Source organism: Gallus gallus, chromosome 1 (genome assembly GCF_016699485.2).
Source record: "Gallus gallus isolate bGalGal1 chromosome 1, bGalGal1.mat.broiler.GRCg7b, whole genome shotgun sequence".
NCBI classification, from domain to species: domain Eukaryota; kingdom Metazoa; phylum Chordata; class Aves; order Galliformes; family Phasianidae; genus Gallus; species Gallus gallus.
In genome coordinates this window covers 164194977-164217533 of record NC_052532.1, presented here as the reverse complement: position 1 = coordinate 164217533, position 22557 = coordinate 164194977, and positions in this window count along the sequence as shown.

The following is a 22557-nucleotide window of genomic DNA, read 5'->3' as shown; positions in this document are numbered from 1 at the left end:
GTGTACATGTCTGTGAGGCTGGCTGGTATGCATCCCAGTGTCCTGAAGGAGCTGGTGATATGGTGGCCAAGATGCTCTCCATCATGTCTGAAAAGTCATGGCTGTCAGGTGAAGTCACCTGGCTGCAGAAAGGGAAATACCTCTCTTACTTTTAAGAAAGGGAGAAAGGAAGACCTGAGGAACTATAGGCCAATGAGCCTTACCTCTGGGAAGAGGTGCTTGGGAAGACCATGGCAAAAATCCTACTGGAAAACATGTTAGAGTACATGAGGGGTGGACAGATAATGGAGTGATAGTATGAAAGGAAAAAGGAAGGACAACTGGTGTCATCTACCCAGGCTTCTGCATGGTCTTTGGCAGAGATCCACATCATATCCTTTTCTCTGCATTGGAGAGAGATAGATTAGAACACCGTTAGAGGGCTTTGGTAAATGGCTCTATGTCCAGTCACAAGTGGTAATCCTCTAGAGTCTGTCTTGGAACTGGTGCTCTTCAACAACATCTTTATCAGTGACACAGACAATGGGCACACTCAGCAAGTTTGCTGATGACACTAAGTGTGCAATTGAGTGGTGCAACTGATACAACAGAAAGAAGGGATACCCCTCAGAGAGAACTGAACAAGCTTGAAAGGGAGGTCCATGTAAAAATCTAACCAGGTTCATCAAGGCCAAGTGTAAATTGTTACACTTGGGTTGGGGCAATCCCAGATGTGGGAACAGACTGGGAGAACTGCTTGTGAACAATCATGTGGACGTGGACCTAGGAGTCCTCATACATTGAAAACTTAACATGAGCCAGCAGCATGCACTTGCAGCCTGAAAGGCCAACAGTATCCTGGAGTTAAGCAAAAGACAGGTGGCAGGAAGGGTGCGGGAGTTGATTGTGCCTTTCTGCTCTGCTCTCGTGAGGCCCCATATGGAGTACTGAGTCCAGGCCTGGGACCCTCAAAGCAAGAATGGTGCAGAGCTTTTGGAGAAGGTCAGGAGGACGGCCATGGGGATGACCAGAGGTCTGTAGCACCTCTTCTGTGAAGAAAGGCTGATGGAGAAGGGCCCTTCCATTATGTAAATGGAGCGCATGAAAAGAAGATAAATCAACTTTTCACATGAGTAGGTAGCAACAGGACAAGGGGGAATGTTTTTAAACTAAAAGTGGGTAGATTTAAATTAGACGTCTGGGAGAATTTTTTTTTTTTTTTTTTAACTGAGAAGTAAGGTGTTGGAACAGGCTGTCCAGAGAAGTTGTGGGTGCTTCATCCCTGGAAATGTTCAAGACTAGACTGGTTGTGACTCTGGACAACCTGGTCTAGTATCTGATTTAGTGGCTGGAAACTGCCAGCTGCAAGAGGGTGATTGGAACTAGATGATATTTGAAGTCTCTTCCAACTCTAGTCATTCATGATTCTATAAACATGCAATTAAATTATAATGTACTTTCCTAAGAAGTAAAAAGCATCCCTGGATTTAACAGGTAGTTGAACAAACTGTTAAAATACATGTCTACGCATATCTGTTGCACATCATCATGCAGAGAAAACTTTAGGCTTATGAAGGTCACAGGGAGGGGAAAACAATTGATTAGTACTTGCCCTACTCTTTTTACCCTTTCCCTAACCACCTGTTCTAAACTGCTGCCAGAGATAGTATACTTGGCTAGATGGGCCTTCAGCCTCATCCAGTACAGCTGTTATTGCATTCTTTTGCTTTTTTCTACATGGTTGCTGTTTAATAATGAGTAACAAAGGGAAAAATATATGGTAGAACTGAGAAAATGTACAAATTTAAACTGAGTGTTCATAAACTGTTAGAAGAGTCATAGTTTTTAAAGCCTGAGAGACTATTGCAGATATCTAGGGAACTGACACCACTTTTACACCGAAGTATCTACTGCTGTTATAAATCTGTAAATAATGATGTGTAAAGATGCCTTCTCACATCGTGATAGATGTCTGAGTTCTTTCAGTCATTCATGCTGTATATCTGATTATGAATAGCCTATATATTAAATAAAATTTCTGTTGTTTCTAATTATTCTGTTTTCATTTTATTACTATTATTACTATTATTCAGTCCTGATACCTAACAAATTATTTTTAATATGATTTTCTTGGCCAATATGTACTAAATTTTATCTTTTTTCTATTGGTAACACATTGAAAGAATAGATGAAAAAAACCTCATATTGTTAATTCCCTTTATATACCCAGTTTTTATTAATCTTTACATCTAAGATAATGCATATGTATGGGCTGTATTTTTTTTTCTTTTTCCCTGAAGTATTCTGTGCTATTGCAGAACACTTGTCTAGACATGAGGCAGAACACACTGTTTGCAGTAGCTTTCTACCTTGGACCTGAATATTCTAGCCTTTCACCTCCAGTGATACAGGACCACATACAGAAATGAGCCAGTTGTAATTGTATTGGAAAGACAGATGACTCTTACCTCAGATTTCTTTCGAGTCTTTTGTAAAATCTTTAAGCAATTAAGGATTAGTTCTTACGGATTCTTCATTTTACCAGATTATATAAGTTTGGAGGGATGGAGTTTAGAAGCATTAGTGTCTCTGAAGGACAAAACTGACAAGTTTCACAACTCTGCAGAGAACCTTCAGAGACTTTGGCTGCTCTGTTTAGCTGACACCATACGTTGCATTTCTGCAAAGCAGTAGAGCTCTGAGTAGTACTATATTCTGCAGAATTCCTTCAGCAAAAAGCAATAACATCATTTAACATTAAAAATATATTTTCCTACTCATCTTTTCTTTGTTATTTCTGTTATCTGCATTTTTTTTGCTTTTTTTTTTTTTTTTTTTTTGACCTTTTGATTGCATTTCATTCTGTCACAGGGTTATCCTAGATATTAGTCCGTGACAGGGAGGCACAGGCCCCAGGAGAAAGAAAAAAAAAAAAGAAAAAAAAAAAAAAAAGAGAGAGACAAAGGAGCTAAGGAAAAGGAAGGAAGGGGTACTAACGGTCTGCTGCACGACCTGGCTGGTCCCGGGCCGTGCGCTCTGCGAGAGGGGGAAGGGCAGAGAGCTAGCAGATAGTTTTAACAAAGAGAAAACACAATGACAACGATCTGAGGAGGAACGGTATTTTACTAAATCTAACCAAATCAAACAAAATGAGAGAGACAAGAGTACCCAAAGTACGAATCAAACCACAATAGTGAGAGGGAAGCACGTGCTTTTCCTCCTCGGTGAGCTGAGACAGCCAGAGGCAGAGGGAGCGCCAACTAGTGTCCAGTCCTGAGCTTCTCCTCACTTCCTCTTCACACCAAGTCTTCCGAGAATGCTGCCCCTCCCCTCCCCTCTGGGAGCCCAAAATGCCCAAAAGGTGGTAACACAGAACCAGAACATTAACTCTTTAACTCCCACTGTTCTGCATGATGTTCTGATGTGAAATACCAACAACAAAAATCACCAAACCACAACACATTCTTTTGTCTTCCTCTTTATACCTTCAAATATATTTTGACTGTTCTAATTCTTATTTTTTACATCTTCCAATATTAATTAAGTGTATAAAAATTAAAATATATTCTTATGTTTATATTTGAGATATGGAATCAGAGAATCCCCAAATTGTTTTAGTTGGAAGGCCATAGATGATGGCATCAAGTGCACTCTCAGCAAGTTTGCAGACGACACCAAGCTGAGTGGTGCAGTTGATACACTGGAAGGAGAGGAAGACATCGAGAGGGACCTGGACAGACTGGAGAAATGGGACCATGAGAACCTAATGAGGTTCAATAAGGCCAAGTGCAGGGTGCTGCACTTGGGTTGGGGCAATCCCAGCTATTTCTACAAACTGGGGGAAGATCTCCTTGAGAGCAGCCCTGCGGCAAAGGGCTTGGGGGTCCTGGTAGACAAGAAGCTGGACATGAGCCAGCAGTGTGTGCTTGCAGCCTGGAAGGCCAACTGTGTGATGGGCTGCATTAAAAAAGGGGTGGCCAGCAGGGAGACGGAGGTGATTGTCCCCATCTACTCAGTTCCTGTGAGGCCCCATCTGGAGTACTGTGTCCAGGCCTGGGGCCCCCGGTACAGGAAGGACGTGGAGCTCTTGGAGCAGGACCAGAGGAAGGCCACTAAGATGGTCAGAGGGCTTTATCACCTCTCCTATGAGGAAAGGTTGAGGAAAGTGGGATTGTTTATCTTGGAGAAGAGAAGGCTCTGGGGAGACCTCATTGCAGCCTTCCAGTACTTGAAGGGAGCCTATAAAAAGGAGGGGGAACGGCTTTTTGCAAGGGTGGATAGTGACAGGACAAGGGTGAATGGTTTTAAACTGAGACAGGCGAGGTTTAGGTTAGATATTAGGAAGAAGTTTTTCACCCAGAGGGTGGTGACACAGTGGAACAGGTTGCCCAAGGAGGTTGTGGATGCCCCATCCCTGGAGGCATTCAAGGCCAGGCTGGATGTGGCTCTGGGCAGCCTGGTCTAGTGGTTGGCAACCCTGCACATAGCAGGGGAGTTGAAACTGGATGATCACTGTGGTCCTTTTCAACCCAGGCCATTCTGTGATTCTATGATTCTATGATAGATATAATAAAAAGAGTAAGACAAAGAGACAGAGAATACAGGTCCGAGTGTTCAGAGGTTAATATTTTAATGTCTTGTGTTTGAAATGACAACTAAAGAAAAACTAAATGGAATTATTCTGCAATACATAATTAAATAAATAATTAAGTAAAATGCTTTGGAAAGTGAAAGCTGCTCTTTAGAGTGGGGAGTGACAAGGATGAAATTTGAGACTAATAGCTTAACTTCTCAACTCATTTTTCTGTCAAGCTTTTGTCATCGCACGACCTTATAAATCAAGTCAAAATGAATCCCTCTTGAATGAGATTTTTCCCAGAAAAAAATGAGAAGCTAAGATTCAGAGACAAATTTCTAGAAGATTTCAGGTCCAAATGGATACAATAGTCTCATTAAACACCGAGGCAGACTTTAGTTAGAATCTATCAGTGATGAAGATATCACCATTAGATTTTAACATTTGATATCATTTCTTGTCTTAACAAATACTGTCTAGTTTACACTGGAAAGATGCTATTTCTCAGTAAATGTAATGTGTAATCCAAAAATCAAGAAGTATTACTTTTTACCTCTTCCCTATAGAGAGGAAATAAAGATTGTATGTTTCAAAAATAATGTAGCATTTTCCAATTAATTTATGATTTAAAAGAAGATAGCTCGTGACTTTTGATTTTTTGACAGTGCACAATTATCTGAACTGTGTAGTTTCAATACGGCATTCAGTATGGCAGTATGCAGTTTTGATTCAAAACACTATGAAGTTTGAAAGTGATTTATAATTTCATTTTCCAAAGAAGACTATAAATGTTAGTTAGGGTGTGAGGCAATGATGATCTTACTAGGAAGATGTTTTTCTACAATGTATCTGTACCATATCATGATAGTATTTTTATTCCAGACAAAGAAAGATTATTTATTGTTCTTGCTTTAGGAGTCCCTAAATTTATTAAGTTTCAAATTTCCTCTATAGGAAAACCATTTATTCCATCAAAGAAATCCAGAACTGAGTATACTGCAGTTCATCTGAGTATGATGTGATTCATATTATAACAAGAAAAAACATTTTAAATAGCTAACATAGCCAGGAAGAAATAATAATAATAATAAAAAAATAAAAAACACTCACAAAGGCATAAAAAGGGATAATCAGGAGATAATTCAAAGGTTCTTGATTGTTCAATGTATGTATTTATGTTAGATTTTGATTTTGAATGCAGTCCTGTTTCAGAGCCTTCTCACCCTTCTCTAATACCCTGTTTATCTCCAGGCTGATTCTGACCATAGACATTTTCTGACACTGTCATATCGTAAATATTTTTTTTCTATAGCTTCTTTATAATACATTATATTTTCATGAGATCTAAAGGCCTTTCACATTTCCAAAGGTGCTAATTTAGGCAAGGACATTCTTGGACAGAAGAAAGGAGAAGAAATTATGAGAAGAACCATATTCATCACCTTGAGATAGCTCAAAGGAAGCTTAAAGTTTCCCTACATTATGACACACACACACACACACAAAAGAAAAAAATATATAAAAAAAATAATAAAAAAAACAAAAATAAAAATAAAAATGCACTGATTAAGAGAAAGGAGCTATGAACATGTTACATTGCTATACAGAATTATTTATAATATGTCTATTATGAAGATTTATCCTCAGCAGAGGAGAATGAGGTCAGAGAGCACTTAAAAAAACTGGATAGATGTCTGTCAGTGGGGCCTGATAGGAGCTGTCATTACAAGGATCTGCTTGCTTATCTTTAATCATGGTGATGAGGGTAGAGCAAATGTCACTCCTCAGCAAGAGGAGTTCTGCTCAACAAGAACAGGAGGAAGATTTTGGGAACTACAGACTGGTGAGAAACAGCTACAGGTTGCCATAGGAGGAGGTTGACTAGTGAAGTTGTGGATCTTCCATCACAGGAAGTATTTAAAGTTGGGTAAAGTATTTAAAACTTTTGAACAACTGATTTAGTGAAAGACAGCCTATGACAGAGAGGTTGAACTAGATGATCTTTAAGGGCCCTTTCCAACCCAAACCATTCTATGTTTATACAGTACTGTGATTCTGTGATTCTGTGATTCTGTTGCTTACTTCAACTTTAGAAAAGACAGAAAAGCCTATGCAAAGTCTTGCATAATATCATAGTCAAGCTGAGAAACTATGGTTTAAATAAGTGAACAGTGAGGTGGATTGAAAGCCAGCTGAAAGACTGGGCCTGGAGGACTGGACATCCAGCTATAAGCCAGTCATTAGTGGCATACCCTGGGGGCTGATATTGGATCCAGTACTGGTCAAAACCTTCATAACATAAGAAAACACTTTTTTTTTCTTTTTTCTTTTTTTCTTTCTTTTTTTTTTTTTTTTTCAGAATGGTGTTCAAACACTGGAACAGGATACCTAGGGGAGATTGCATAGTCTTCATGCTTGGAATTATTGGAAAGAGAACCAGCTCTAACTGACGCCAGTGAGGAGAAGAAGTTAGGCTACAAGATACTGAGTACTTTTGGAATCATAGAATCACAGAATCATAGAATCACAGAATGGCCTGGGTTGAAAAGGACCACAGTGATCATCCAGTTTCAACCCCCCTGCTATGTGCAGGGTTGCCAACCACTAGACCAGGCTGCCCAGAGCCACATCCAGCCTGGCCTTGAATGCCTCCAGGGATGGGGCATCCACAACCTCCTTGGGCAACCTGTTCCACTGTGTCACCACCCTCTGGGTGAAAAACTTCTTCCTGATATCTAACCTAAACCTCGCCTGTCTCAGTTTAAAACCATTCACCCTTGTCCTGTCACTATCCACCCTTGCAAAAAGCCGTTCCCCCTCCTTTTTATAGGCTCCCTTCAAGTACTGGAAGGCTGCAATGAGGTCTCCCCAGAGCCTTCTCTTCTCCAAGATAAACAATCCCAGTTTCCTCAACCTTTCCTCATAGGAGAGGTGATAAAGCCCTCTGACCATCTTAGTGGCCTTCCTCTGGTCCTGCTCCAAGAGCTCCACGTCCTTCCTGTACCGGAGGCCCCAGGCCTGGACACAGTACTCCAGATGGGGCCTCACAGGAACTGAGTAGATGGGGACAATCACCTCCGTCTCCCTGCTGGCCACCCCTTTTTTAATGCAGCCCATCACATAGTTGGCCTTCCAGGCTGAATCTCTCTCTTCCTGTATTTGTCCTTGTTATACACAGTTTATGACAAACCTTATAAATCAGAGTGCTAACAGAAAAAGTGAAAGATAATTTCTGTGATAAAGCCTACCTCATAAAAACAAACAAACAAACAAACAAAACATCTGCATGCTAAAAAAATCTGCATGCTGGAACATAAGGGAAGTAAATCTGTGAGCATTTGGAATCCACTCTTAATACATATTAACAACTAATTCTCACTGGATGTTTACAGATCCCCTGATCTCTATAGAGGGATTTCCCTTTCTTACTTTCCCACAATAGGTTAGCTTTAGCTTAGCTTTCTTACTTTCCCACAGTAGGTTAGCTTTAGAGAGTTAAAGACTAGATTACACTATTAATTGTTTGACCTTACTTTCCCTTCAGGAACTACATGCTCTTTTCTTTACCTTTTAAATGTTACATATGAGCTGAGTAAATTTAATATTTTTAAGAAATCAATTATAGCCAAAAAATGTTGTGGCTTTTGAGTTTAAAGGTGGCTGTATCTGTATTTAGAGGCTCACGTAAAAACACCTTGATTTTTCAGAGATCTCTGTCATGAGCATTCTATTATTAACTCATTCTTATATCCTGTCAACATGTTTAGGGACAGGTACATATAAACCATTTTTGAAATTCAGGTGTGTTAGATAAGAGAGAAGGTTAGCAAATACAACACCACAAACATAAAACCATAAAGGTTAAAACTATCCAACAGAATTTAAAATCTTTAAGTAGAAATCTTGTTCATAACAATGTTCCTAATTTTACAGTATATTTGAAATCTTTTTTAAAAGTCTATGTAAACAGTAAAAGAAAAAGGTGAAGTCCTGTTTAGGTCAGGTCTTCTCTCATTCTATTTCTGATACATCATGTCATGGTTTTATGATTTTTGGTTATTGGTATTCTACATCATAACATCATGCAGTGTACTGGGAGTTAAAGTGCAAATGCTCTAGTTCCGGGTACTTGTCCAGAAGAGAAGAAGAACTACATTCCCCAGCAGACCGTTCAAGTACTGTTATCATTCCTGCTCAGGGGAACAGATATAAGGCCTGTAGGTCACCTGACCTGAGTCTTCTTTCTTCTCATCTCATCGTGGTCGCTTTCAGGTCGTCTCGCTGCTGCTCCCGACTGCACGCAAGGCTTCAGTATTAGTGTAAGGCCTTTAGCTCTTGGACAATCCTCCTCTCAATTATATTTGATTTTATTAACAATTATATTGAATTATATTGTATTATAGTGTGTTATCGTGCATTCCGATACTATATTTAGTAAATTAGTTTGTTTCTCCTCAGATCGTTGCCTCTGTTTTTTTAAAATTATTCTTTTGTTGAGGGGGGGGGCCCTGTTTTCCCTTTTCTGGAGGCGCAGATTTTGCAAAAAAATCCCTCCACCCCACTAGTCATGGAACCGGGCCGGACCAGCCCGTAAACCATCAACAAAAACATAAAAAAGGAAGTATAGTCATATAAGCAAGACACTACTCAAGCATTTTCTTGTTCTTTCTAGAGTGAGAAAGATGCTATTATGTCACACTACACTCTCTTCTCCCAAAACTTCTGCTAACCTCCCTTCTTGTTCATCTCTTGATTCCTTGAAGGAAGTTTGTGTCTCTGCAAACTAAAATCCTCCTATGTGACGCAAGGTTCTTTTGAAGATTTCTACTAAAAAATCAAGTAGTGGAGTCTTGTGTCAGTGGGCCAGGATAGTTATGGTTCATGGTATACTGAACAGAGGCACAGGCCCCTGGAGTTTTTAAAAATCGTAGAGCTTTCCTTTCAGCACTGTTTGAGCAGTCTTGTGAACAGCTCACTCCACTCCTCTCAAATGCACTGCTTCCATGATCCAGGGGCATCACTGTCTCAAGTTTCCACTTCTAGTCTCTCCAGACATTTTTCTCTCACTCTCAATTGATACTGCTGACCAGACTAAGAAATGTATACTTCTAATCACTGATAAACAGTCATGAAGTCATAGAATTGTCAAGTGACTTATGTTGAAAGGGACCTTAAAGATCATCAAACTTCAACCCCTCTGCCATGGGCAGAGTTGCCACCCACTAGATCAGGCAATGCAGGGCACCATCCAAATTGATCTTGAATGTCTCCAGGGATGACACATCTACAGCTTCTCTTGGCAACCTGTTCCAGTGCCTCACCACTCTTTGAGTAAAGAGTTTCCACCTAACATCTAACCTACAGCTCACATCTTTTAGTTTACAGCCATTTCCCTTTTTCCATCACCATCAGATTGTATGAAAAGTTATTTTCCCTCCTCTTTATGAGCTCCTCTCAAGCACTGGAAGGCCACAATGAGGTCTCCTGAGAGTCAGCTCTACTCTAAGCAAAACCAGCTCAGCTCCCTCAGCCTTTCTCCATAGAGAGGGCCATTTTTGTGGCTCTCCTCTTGATCTGCTCCAACAACTCTAACACTTTCTTGTGTTGGCCTGGATTCCAGATGGAATGCAGACGGAGACTCAAGAGGGCAAAGTAGAGAGGGACAATCACCTCCCTCATCTTGTTAGCTACATTCTTTTTAGAAGGGTAGCACACTTATACAGTGGACCTAGACTGTGAGTACACACTGCTAGTTCATATCCAACTGACAATTTCAGTTGTCTTTCCTTTGTTCATCAGCACTGTCACTCCATCATAGAAGGCCACCAGATTGGTCATACCCTTCGCAAAGCCATGCTGTCAGTAATGGATCACCTCCTCATCATGTACATGCCTTATCATAGCTTCCAAGAGGATCTGCTCTATGATCTTCCCAGGCTCAGATGTGATGCCCATCAACCTGTATTTTCCTGGGTCTTCCTTTCTTTCTTCCTTAAAAACGCAAATGATTTTTAACTTTTTCGAGTCACTTGAGAATTGTTTATGAAAAATCCCCGAATCCCCCACGGGAGTGACTAACTGCACAAAACACACAGTGTGTGGTGCAGGTCATGAAGACATCCTAGGGAGTTACTTATGGCCATGACCAAGTGGGTACAAGCATAAGTACACACAGTTCCAGAATTAAGTTCGACCCCTAATTTTACATATCAACTTCTTTCTAATCCTGCTTCTTATCACTCAACTGACAACAAGGATTTAAAGACAAAAACAGAAAATAAATCAAACCAAAACAATTAAATAAACAAACAACAACAACAGAAAAAAAAAAAAAAAACAGATCAGGAAAAATTGGGGTGTTATATCTATCTGACCCATAGAACTCAAAATCTATCAGAAAATTCACACCATTCTCCATGTCACTGATATGCAGAGTAGTATCCTTGTTATGCTTCATATATGTTATCCTGCCTACTGTGAGCCATCTTGTCTAGCATTTGAGAAACAATGAGAACATAGTCCTGCATGTAAACAGGGAAAAGCTGAATATCCCAAATACTTCCTGTGAAGATCTGGTATTCAGCAGAGCTCACAAAGGAAGGTTGCTTGGCAGGGATGAGTGATTCCTCCTTTATGTTTCCTTTGTCTCTGCAGAAGCATAGAGGATCTCAGTGTTCACCTATTGAACATGTAATTCTTTATTTTCCTATAGACTACTGCATTTTTAAATTTCTAAATATGTTTTGAAATGTAGTTGTTAGTTTCTATGTGTTAATTCCTCCTATGCAAAACTGAAAAGAGGAAAATTTCTTAACTCTCAGAGGTATTGAAGGAATAAATACTATAAAGGTTCAGATGTGTTATGACGTTATGGTAATGGAGTTTTTCACAGTTTTGTTGTCAACTGTAACTTTTGACCTTGTAGAAGCAGTAGTGACCGACTGGTTTGGAGGCATAGAATAGTATATTAATAATAGATTTTGTTTCATTTTCTCATTCCCACTGAAAGGAATCCACTTAGAAGATCTAAACAACTACTTCATGTTTCTAGCTTTCTTCTTAATACGTTTACAAGATCAGAGCTTGGAGAATACTAACAAAATATTCACAGTTCTTCATTTGAATTTTTAAATGAATTCACTTTGACTGATTTTGAATCCCCATGGTGTGTGCTTTCCATGTGTATTTTAGCAAATAAGATAATAAGAAGACATATCCAGTAGAATAGTTAATTTCCTGGAATTCTTCTAGAATACGTACAGGAAACAATTGTGTTTCACTAGGAAACAATTGCACATTGCCTATAAATGTTTTCCTAATCCAGTAACAGATTACAGAATACATACAATATTTAATAATGAGATGATCTGCTATATCCACAGCAGTTCGCAAAAGATACAGTTGTCTACTTCCCACAGAATTCAGTATTTCACAAGATTTTGAAAAGCTGGTAAAACATCATGTGAAATATCATTTTATCACTCTGGATCTTCTTAACTGTAAAACCCTGACTATCAATGTGTGAATGTTTCTCACATCTATTTTAAGGTCCCTTTGCAATTCAGAACCACAGAAAACAACAGTATAAATGAAATTTGGATGACTGCATACAAAGCTTTGGTGAGTTCTTGAATCTTGGAAAGCAATCAGGTGTGTAAAATATACATTTACAGCCCTATGAAACCTGCATGTAGAATTATTTCCAGTTTATTGAAAATGCATGCTATTCAGTTTTTGCTCATCCCAAATGTGTTTACTAAATAAGAGTCACTTGTGAATGATATGTTCTAAAATCAAATTTAAGGATAAACTTAATTATGTCCACAGATGGTAAAGCATAATTGATGACAGTATGTCAATGTAAACTGGAACTAGTTGTATCTAAAAACATATAATCTCTATCAACAACATAAAAACATTGTGAATATTTTAAAGGACTACTTTATAAAAAGGATGTGCTGACTAATTTTGGTTACTTCCATACATGGACTGATGTTTGTCAACTATTTTAACTTATGTGAATTTCTTTTTGATACAGTGTACTGAATTTCCAGCTTTTATTACTGCTGCAAAGAATTAACAGTGAAAATATTTCAATAGAAAAAGTAAAATGATATACTGTACTTTTTATGAAATAATACTGGGGGAACTATCACCTGAATTTTATGGGAATTAAACGAGAAAAATAAGGAGCATAACCTTTCTGCTTGACTTATCTTAACAACAATGAATTTCTGCACTGTTGTTATTACTGCTTTTGAGAGCAGCCACTTCCCATTTACATATGATAAAGTGAAAAAAGCACAGACAACTAAAGAGGGATGAAGGAATATTTGGCCCATGCATGGCCACAGTTCTTACAAATGAAATTATATTTCAGTACCTTAAACATTATGTAGATTTAACTGTTTCTAAAGATTCTCCTCATGCATTGTTTATTTATTATAACGTTGTAAAACTTGGGAAGTTGTATTAATATTAAGTTTTGCTGGTTTTAATAGGGATTAAAATAAGCTCTTATGATCATTGTTTTTTAGCATTTGAGCAAAGTCTAGTAGAACATAAGAATATTGATTCTAATGAAGCCTTCTGTAGTACTATTCAGAGTGTGGGCATGCCCTAGTGTGCATCAGAAGCTTTTAATGTCACTCTACTTCAGCTCTTTAGGAAAAAATGATAGGGTGATAAGTATTCTTTACTTTCAGATTATGCTTGTCTCCTCTAGAGATGTTTACAAAAACAAGTAGCTATTTTCTGTATGTGTATGAACTCTTATCTAATTCAGAGAAATCAGAGGGAAAAAGGTATCTGCTGCCATAAAGAATTATAAATCCAATGTCCCTTGTTTAAATTCCCTCATGTGAATAAATAAAATAATGATTTGCTCTGTAAGTTGCCCACAAAAAGAAAGTCTAAGCAACTAGCAAAGACTGGAAAATATGAAATATGAGAAACAAAGATACAGTCTAATCTTTGAACACCTATCTATATGCATCACTTTTCCCAAGGCCAGCTTCTAATTGTACCTGTTATCAATACAAAAGACTTTACTTTTGATGGTATTAATGTCTCAGTGTTTTGGTGTCATGTAGCTCTGAAGCAGCTGTTGCTGTTCCCAGGGGGACAGTGAAGTACATGGTAAGGAAAATGTTACCGTAGAAATGTTGTTTGTTAGCTGCTGTTGTCCTTACAACTTATTATAAGAAGCTGATTACCAGTATCTCTCCAACCCCATATTTCCATTTTCTGTGGCCATTCTTGCCTTGAGAATGAAACAGTAAGATCTTTATAGATTCTCATGTACATAGTGAGGCCTTCATAACAGCTTCCTTTAAATGCAGAGAATTCATTGGGATTCGTTTGTAGTGGTAATGCATAAGCATGCTTAAAGAAAGCATGCTTTAATTTGAATAGACTTTATTCATTTATTTATTTAATTAATACTACAGTTTTATTTATGTTATACTTATTTCCTACCGGAGGAAAATTTAGATTTCATGAAGCAATTACAAAAAAACACTCAGGCAGAAATAGGCTAGCAATGAAGTGGAACAACATTGCAACTCTGAATACCTGAATAATTAAAAATTAGAATATAAAATAAAAATAAAATAAAATGAAATAAGGAAAAGAATAATGTATATGCCATGAAAATATGAAAACTCTTGAAAATAGTTGAAGAAAACATTCTTCTGCAAGAAGAAATTCAATAAGCTAGTACGGCTTCCTCTGAAAACAGAATGCTCTTTGAATCCTTTGAATGTAAGTCTATGTGTCCTTGTTTAAACAGTTATTTTTCTAAAGATGTAAAATATCAGCTGATCAAAGCAGCAATTGCCTATGTTCAACTTGTGTTTCATACTAAATAAATAAATAAGTAAATTGTAATCTGACATCTGACATTTGTTTTGAAATCTGTTAGAAAAAAGAATTCATAACAAGATATTTAAGTTCACTTTTATTATACTGTATTCCTCATTTAAGGAATGTGATGATTTGATGTCCACTTGTGCCATAAGTAGAGCCATAAAACTTCAAAGTTCAGTTGAAAGCAAAATTTTAAAGGCTGATGGCTCTATCAAGTTTATTTATCTAAGACTGGGTTTCGGGCAAGGTGGACAGGTTGCAGGTTTGAGGAGTGACCTTTGTGAAAACACCAAGAGTTGCCTCCATGTCAGACAGAGCCAGTTCTACTTGACTCCAAAACAGACCCTCTGAAGACATGGACACATACTTAGAAAACAATTTTAGAAGGCAGTAAATTTGTGAAAGCAGTGAGAAAATTTTGGGGAAAATCAACAAGGCAGATGGCAAAATCAGGGAAGAAGGAAAAGAGAAGGTGCTCCAGATGCCAGAGCACAGATTCTCTATAAGTCCATGGAGAAGACTGTCTGTAGCTCCATAGCCTGTGGAGGAACGTGTTGGATTAGATATCCATGCTGTCCCTCATGAAAAACCCAACACCACACCAGATGGATAAACCTTGAAGGAAGCTGTGGGCCACAGAGAGCCAATGCAGGAGTGGGCACCTGCCAGAAACCACTGTTCTTGGGGAGGAACCTGTACAGGAGCAGGATTTCTAGCAGAAACTGTGGCCTGTGGCAGACCCATACTGAATGTTCCTAAACCCTGTGAAAACCATGCTGGAGGAATTTGTGAAAGCTGGTATTCCATTGGAAAGACGGCACTATGGCAAGGAAAAAGTGTGAGGAAGGAGCAGCAGAGAAGAACTGTTATAAACTGATGTTAACCTCCCTTCCCCATTCCTCTCTGCTGCTCAGGGTAGAGAGGTGGTAGAAGATTTGGAAACAGAAGAACAAAATTGTTCCTGGAAAGAAGGGATGAGGGAGATGATTTTCTTTTTTGTCTTTGTTTTCTCACCATTGACAATAAATTAATCTTTCCAAGTTATTTATTTATTTATTTATTTATTTATTTATTCTGAAACCATAAGCAGTAAGCAATCTTCCTGTCCTTATCTTGAGCCATGAGCTTTTTCTTCTTATTCTCTCCCTATATCCTGGTCAGGTGGGCTAGCAAGAAGAGTTCAGTGGGCACCTGGCAGCTGTCCAAAGTTAACCTACCATAATACATCATCTCCTGAAAGCAATGCTTCTAGTATGAAATATACAATCAAAAGTCTGTTTGCTGCAATTTTACTGCTCTGTTTCATTGAAAATTTATGTCATAAGTGTTAGTATTGTTTGAATTATCTACTAGAGCTGCTTATAACCCTTTACTGACTTTACAGGGTGCCTGTGTGAGGAGCTGATGAGCTTAGACTACAACCAATTTCCAAGTGATTGAAGTTGCAAAGAAAATTTGCTGTATCTTACATATTCCTTGTAGAAGTGAATAGAGTTGGTTTTAAATGACCTCTATATATCAGGAGACTAGTGGACATTTTTTTTCTGAAAGGTTGCCTTTTGGAGGGTGCAATAGCATTTTATTCTGTCAGATCTCTTATTTTTCCTGCCAGCCACAGGAGCATGGATGATCAGAAAGTCTGAGAGTGCAATTCAGCAAGGAGCAGCTTAGGAGGATCAAGTCAGGCAGAAGTTTAGGAAAGTGAACTTCATCCCTATGTATGAGATACAACATCCAGCATTCATGATATGGATTTGCAATAAGAACAACTTATTCTGTCTATCCTGTCTACTCTTGAACATTCAGTCAGTAGCATGAGCTCACCTGGGAAAGGGAGCATTATCTGTACTACTGACATCAATAAGTTAAGCACACTGTACTTTATGTGCTTTAGGCAAGGCATGAGGGACAGTGTGGCCCAGTAGAGTTGTTATAGGGTTAGTCATTTCTGACTTCAAATTCCAGGCCTCTTAAAGTCTTTATTCATGTCTTGCAGCAATTTGCTTAACAGTGACAGTTTCTGAATAAGAAACTTCTCTGAAAAGGTAGCAACACTTTTTTTTTTTTATCCCCCTGCCCCCCTGCCCCCCCCCCAAGAAAGGAGAGATGATACATTACTTGTAATTTTAAAAGTATTTGAAATTAAAATCTGTTAGAAGTACTTAATTCATCTATTATGAATTTACTAATGTAAATATAGATTTTGCTATACAATTTCTAAGAAAAGATCATGAACACCTTCTACTCTGAGGATAATGGGAGAAATTTTCATTACTAGATTCTCATACCTAGATAAACTCAAGTTATTTGAAACACACACACACATATATATATTTGACAAACTTAGAGTAATGCCCTAGTTTCAGCCAAAGTGTTGGTTGCTGAGTGATGGGAATACACCAGTGCTTGGCCACTTTGTAATATAGCACTGCCTTTATGGCACAGCAGCTGGGGATGGCATGGAGCCAGGACAGGTGAATTAGGCAAGAAGTTATTCCACACCACATGATACCAAGGGGACAGTCATTAAGCTGTGGGAGTTGTCCAGAGGGGAGCTGCTGTTCTGGGCAGTTGCTGGGCATTGATCAGTGAGGGTAAGCCTTTGCATTGCTGGTGGGCCACTGCTCAGCAAGCAGTTGTATTATTGCTGTGCTTTGGTCACTAGGTGGCAAGTGATTGCATTGTAGCATTGTAGCTACATGGATATTGTTATCATTGCATATTTGTTTCTACTTTCCTCTTCTGTGTCCATAAAAAGCTTTTACATCAGTCCACAAGTGTTTCCAATTTTCTCCTTCACCCCAACATGGTGGGGAAGAGTTAGTGAATGGTTGCATGGCATATAGCTTCCAGTAGGGTTAAATGACAACAAGTAAATTTAAACAAGTTGAATCTTGAATAAGTAAGTCTACCAAGAGGGTTTTGATTGATGAATGGTTAGTCATGGCACTGTGGAAGAAATATTTTTTGGCAATGTGGGAATAAAAAAAGATCTATCTTATAACATTCTCCAAAAATTCTTGAATGCTATAGGATTTTATTTCATTATATTATTATACCAATATATATAATGTATATGTAATTCAACAATATATATATATGTGATATTTATATTTGGGTTTAGGAAAGTCCAGATTTCATTTTTAATCATCACTGACTTTAGAAGGACCTGTTTCATTTTCAAGCCATTATGTAATAGCTAATTTTAATAAAATTTCATTTCATGTTTTCTGGTGCTACTGAAAGAAAAAGAAGGCATTGTACTGTTGCATGTGTATTAGTACGTTCAGATTCTCAAGCACAGAGGAAACAACCACAACAACAAAGGTAAAAGAAGAAAGGTTTCTTTTCCACTTCCAGTAATTTAAATATGAAAATGTATTAGCATATTGTAAATGAAGCTTATCACTGAAATACTGAGTTGTTCACAAAATGTTGTAAAGCAAAAGAAACTCACAACCACCTGTTTTTTCCTACAGTAGGCCTATAGTCCTAGAAACTGTCACTTGCTGGGACAGCTTTGTTAGAACACTATATTTATACTATTAATTTATACCGTAGATAAATTCCTCAGAAATTTACTGAGAAAACAACTAAGAATGTCTGGTGATTATATCATAGAGATTATTTTAAAGAAATTTCTTATATCCCTTCAAAAACAAAATTTGCAGTGTATCTTCTGTGATCTCAAGCCAACTTCCTTGCTTGCATCTGGAAGAAAATGGTCAACATTTTAACCAATTGTTCTGTCTCATCTTTTTGGCAAATTCATTCTGTTTTTCTGGTTCTTCTATTACTGTTCCATTCTGTGTTCGTGTCTGTCCTTAATGTTCAATACAAAAGCTAATTATTCTGCTAAGCAGCTTTTGTAAAGGCTTTGCTTTTGTGTCTTCTATACCAATGCACGCAGCATGGGAAATAAACAGGAGGAGCTATAAACAGGAGGAGGAATGGCTGTTTACAAGGGTGGATAGTGATAGGACAAGGGGGAATGGTCTTAAACTGAACAGGCAAGGTTTAGGTTAGATATTAGGATGAAATTTATCACACAGGGTAGTGATGCACTGGAACAAGTTGCCCAAGGAGGCTGTGGGTGCCCCATCCCTGGAGGCATTCAAGGCCAGGCTGGATCAGCCTGGTCTGGTGGCTGGCAACCCTGCACATAGCAGGAGGATTGAAACTAAATGATCATTGTGGTCCTTTTAAGCCCAGGCCATTCCGTGATTCTATGATTCTATGATTCTATCTTTGATGGTTCATGAACAGAATAGCAAATTAATACATAGATAACTGATACAATATTAAAAATGTTTTTCCTCCTTATCATTTAATAATAAACATGTCCTTTTTTTTTTTTTTTTTTTTTTTTTTTTAGTGCATTAAGCAATGTGATTAACATTTGTGAAATATTTTGTTCTCACATCATTTCCCCAGTGGGAGAACTATGTGCAGTGGAGTGTTTTGTTTTGGATTTATTTAATTTTTTGCAGTCCATGGCTTGGGAGATTTTTAGTCCATGGAGGGTCACCCATCCAAACTTTAGAATGGTCACATACCAGTGAAAACAAAGATAAAACACTTACCTTGATCTAAGGTGTGGAAATCCAACTTTCAAACATCCAAATAAGTCTGTTGAGATTTTTTCACTTGCACATTCCCTTTGCACATTCCCTTTCTACAGTGTAACCTCAAGAAATTATACTTAACTGCTACCGCTTGAGTGAAACCTGATCTTTTAGATCAAGCAGTAGAAACCTAGACTTTTTTCTATTTTACATCTGAATGCTAGACAGTTTACACATGTAATGTATAAGACTAGCATGAAACGACTTAAGCATCTACTTTGAATTATAATCAAGTATGAATTTGCATCACAACAGCACTGACAAAGTGTTTTACCTTCCTTTCCATCCAGGACCATGTATATACTTAACTACTTGCTTTCTCATTAGAAGGTAATAAACATAAAGCAGATGCCACTAAATAAGCATGTGTTTAAGTACTCTAGTTTCCATGAGTTAGGGCATAAAGGCAGTAAAAGACCCATTTCTACCTTTACCCCTTATCTCACATCATGTGCAGTTCACATATGTTTCCTTCACCGCTGAATTGATAGGATTTTTTCTTCTTTTCCAGCTCTTTGAAGTGGCTCAGAATAAGGTTGTTACTTCTTGACAGTACTTCTTGTTTAGCATAACAGCTGATTTCACTGGCTGGCTGTTCCTTCTCAATCTATGTGCCCTCTTAGTTTAATATTCTTAGTTTACACCAGTGATAAAGCAACAGATTCTTAAAACAATAAATGTGTTTTCCATCTCTGGGGAATAAATAAATAAATATGCATATATATATAAAGGAGGAGACCCTTGGATGCATAATTTAGGAATCTAAGCTCTTGGCAGTCTATAAGTATAACTAAAGAGAGATGGGGCAGTTTGCCTTCAGTGCTGTGTGGTTCCAAGGTATAACCAGAGCATCAGAGAATGTGAATGCATAAGAATTTCTCAAACCTGTCTTAAAGCCCACTAGGCAGCCTCTTTACCTCTATATTCCAATGTCAGAAGCATTATTTGCCTTCTCTATTTCATTTATTTCTGAAAAAATAATGTTTATTCCCTGTCTCCCTTAGCTAATCTGAGATCTCATTTGCAGATAGCTTTCTCACTGCCTTGTTCTCTGAGTGTTCTGGAATCAAATCTTTGACTCTTTACTCTTTTCTGTGTGCTGTGGTGACTGTGTGCTTTCTATACCATAGATGGGCAGAAAAGAAAAGGGGTAGAGAAGTCTTTCAGTGTAACGCATATGAAAAAAAAAAAAAAAAAAAAAAAAAAACCAAAAAAACCTGGCAAATTTCTGGACATACATGGAGTAAATTTGAAGAGAACATGGAGTTTTCTGAATCTAATGGTTATTTAAGATGTGCTTCATTGTACATATTAACTAAGCACTGTTGTTTATATTAATTTAAGTAAAATTTATGGCATTGGTAATGATATTTATCAGCATGATGCTGGTACAAAAATTTAGCTAATACACAAATTTAGCTAATAAGAAAAATAAAGAACCCATGTGCAGTTTCAAAATGTATAGTAGAAAGAATTTAATGTAAAATTTTGGATTTCTTTTCAAGCAAGACAAAGCGAAGTGTGAAAAACTTCTAATATCAATTCACTTTTGTACACTTTAGCTACATGTGTTGGAAAGTTCTGAATCAGAATTTTAAAGAGGTAGGAAAGGACATATAATAATTAATTTAAATGTCATTGATCAAAATATTGCAAAATTACAGCTATCAGAGAAAGTAATCAAGCACTGAGTTTAGGATACCTAAGAAATACAATAGCAAATTACTCATGTTAAAGAGAGATAGGTACTTCACGGTTACTTCACTAGACAAAACCCACAGACCTGCCATCATTTTCTAATGCAGTTGTTTTTAAACAAAATCCAGATTAATCAAAGCTACCCAGCAATGTGTTGTGATATAATGAAAAGTACTTAAAAAAGATGTCTTGGAATAGTTTATAAGCATCAAAAGAATCAGGCATCTTGCAGTGATGAAGGCCTATATGAAGTAGATGAAAGCCTAAAATGTGGGACAATTCTGCCAAATGCGACCAAATGTATTTTGTATATGTAGGAAGGAAGTAGGCAGGAGCAGAAAAGAGAACAAATAAACAGATATTCTTTGTACAGTGAAAATCTTGTTTTTTGTTTTTTGTTTTTTTTTTTTTTAAATAAACTTGGCCAATACCTCATCTGTGTCTATGTGAATCTGTATGTGCACTGTATTTTTTTTTTAAATATCAAGAGAACTCTCTATGAAATTTATTTTTTTTTGTCCGTGATCTTAATATCTCATAATATTAATTTATCAGTCATCATCTTAACTTAGATGTTTCTATTTTAATAAAAATACTAGTTTTGAGAAGACTATTCAAATAGCTACTATTAGTGAAAAAAAAAACAGAAATTTTCCATATCTCCTTGATTATATTTAATCAAGATTTAAACTCAGTGGTGATCTCCTTTCTCTCTGAGAGAGACTCACTGAGAGTTGGAATATCATAAGAAAAGTCCTCTGGATGACATGCTGTCACAATAATGATCACCGTCACTAGAACAGGGAACATGTTTTCTGTCAGAAATATAAATTCAAAGAATCAAAAGTTTCACAGTTATGCAGTACATTCAAAGTGTATAACTCAAAATTATTTTGAGGTTTTTGATTCAATATATGTATGCTGCAGTATTTTCAATATAACACACACACAAACGACTGCACAATATCATCATGTGAACGGAGACAAAGTTGAAACCAGCTCAAGATTTTCATCCAATTCTATTCAAATATAACAAATTAATACTATTAAGTACTACAATTATAATTATTTCATAAATTTCCACACAAATTATTGCATTCTGATCTTATCAAAGCAGTTTTCCAATATTCTGATTTTTATTATTTATTTATTTATTTTAGCTCAATCTGGGAAGAAAAGAAAATGCTTACAATATTCATCAAATGTTTTCATGGATGTTGTTTGACATAAAATAAGGAAACAGAGATTTTCCTTGCTAAATATTTATTTAGAAATTGTTCAAAATATGTGAAAGATGAATTTGTCTCCCTTCAAGACTCTCTGAAGAGGCTTACTCATTTTCTAATCTATTATTTTAAATTATAGTGATAAAGAAAATTGTGAAAAAGTGGTAGGATAACTTGTGAAATGTTTCTGTTTCTAGTAAACAGCACAGATGTTGTGCCTGAGATTTTTCTTTAGATAATAAAATATTTTATTATGTATTTACACAATATGTAAGAAGGCTTCACGTTAGGTGAAATTGCAATACATTTTTATTAATAATGTTAATAATGTTTAGAAGCAAATAATTATTCTATTAACATCTGTGCTGCATTTAATAATTTATATTTTCTCATTTTCTCTAGTTAGTTGGAGAATCTTAGAATCAGAATAGTTTGGGCTGGAACAAACCTGGACTATGTTGCTCAAAATACCAACTAACAAGCCCTTGAACACTTCCAGGGATGGAGCAGTTATAGTTTCTCTGGGCAACCTGTTCCAGGGTATCAGCAGCTCATAGAGAATTTGTTCCCTAATTGTTTTAGATAT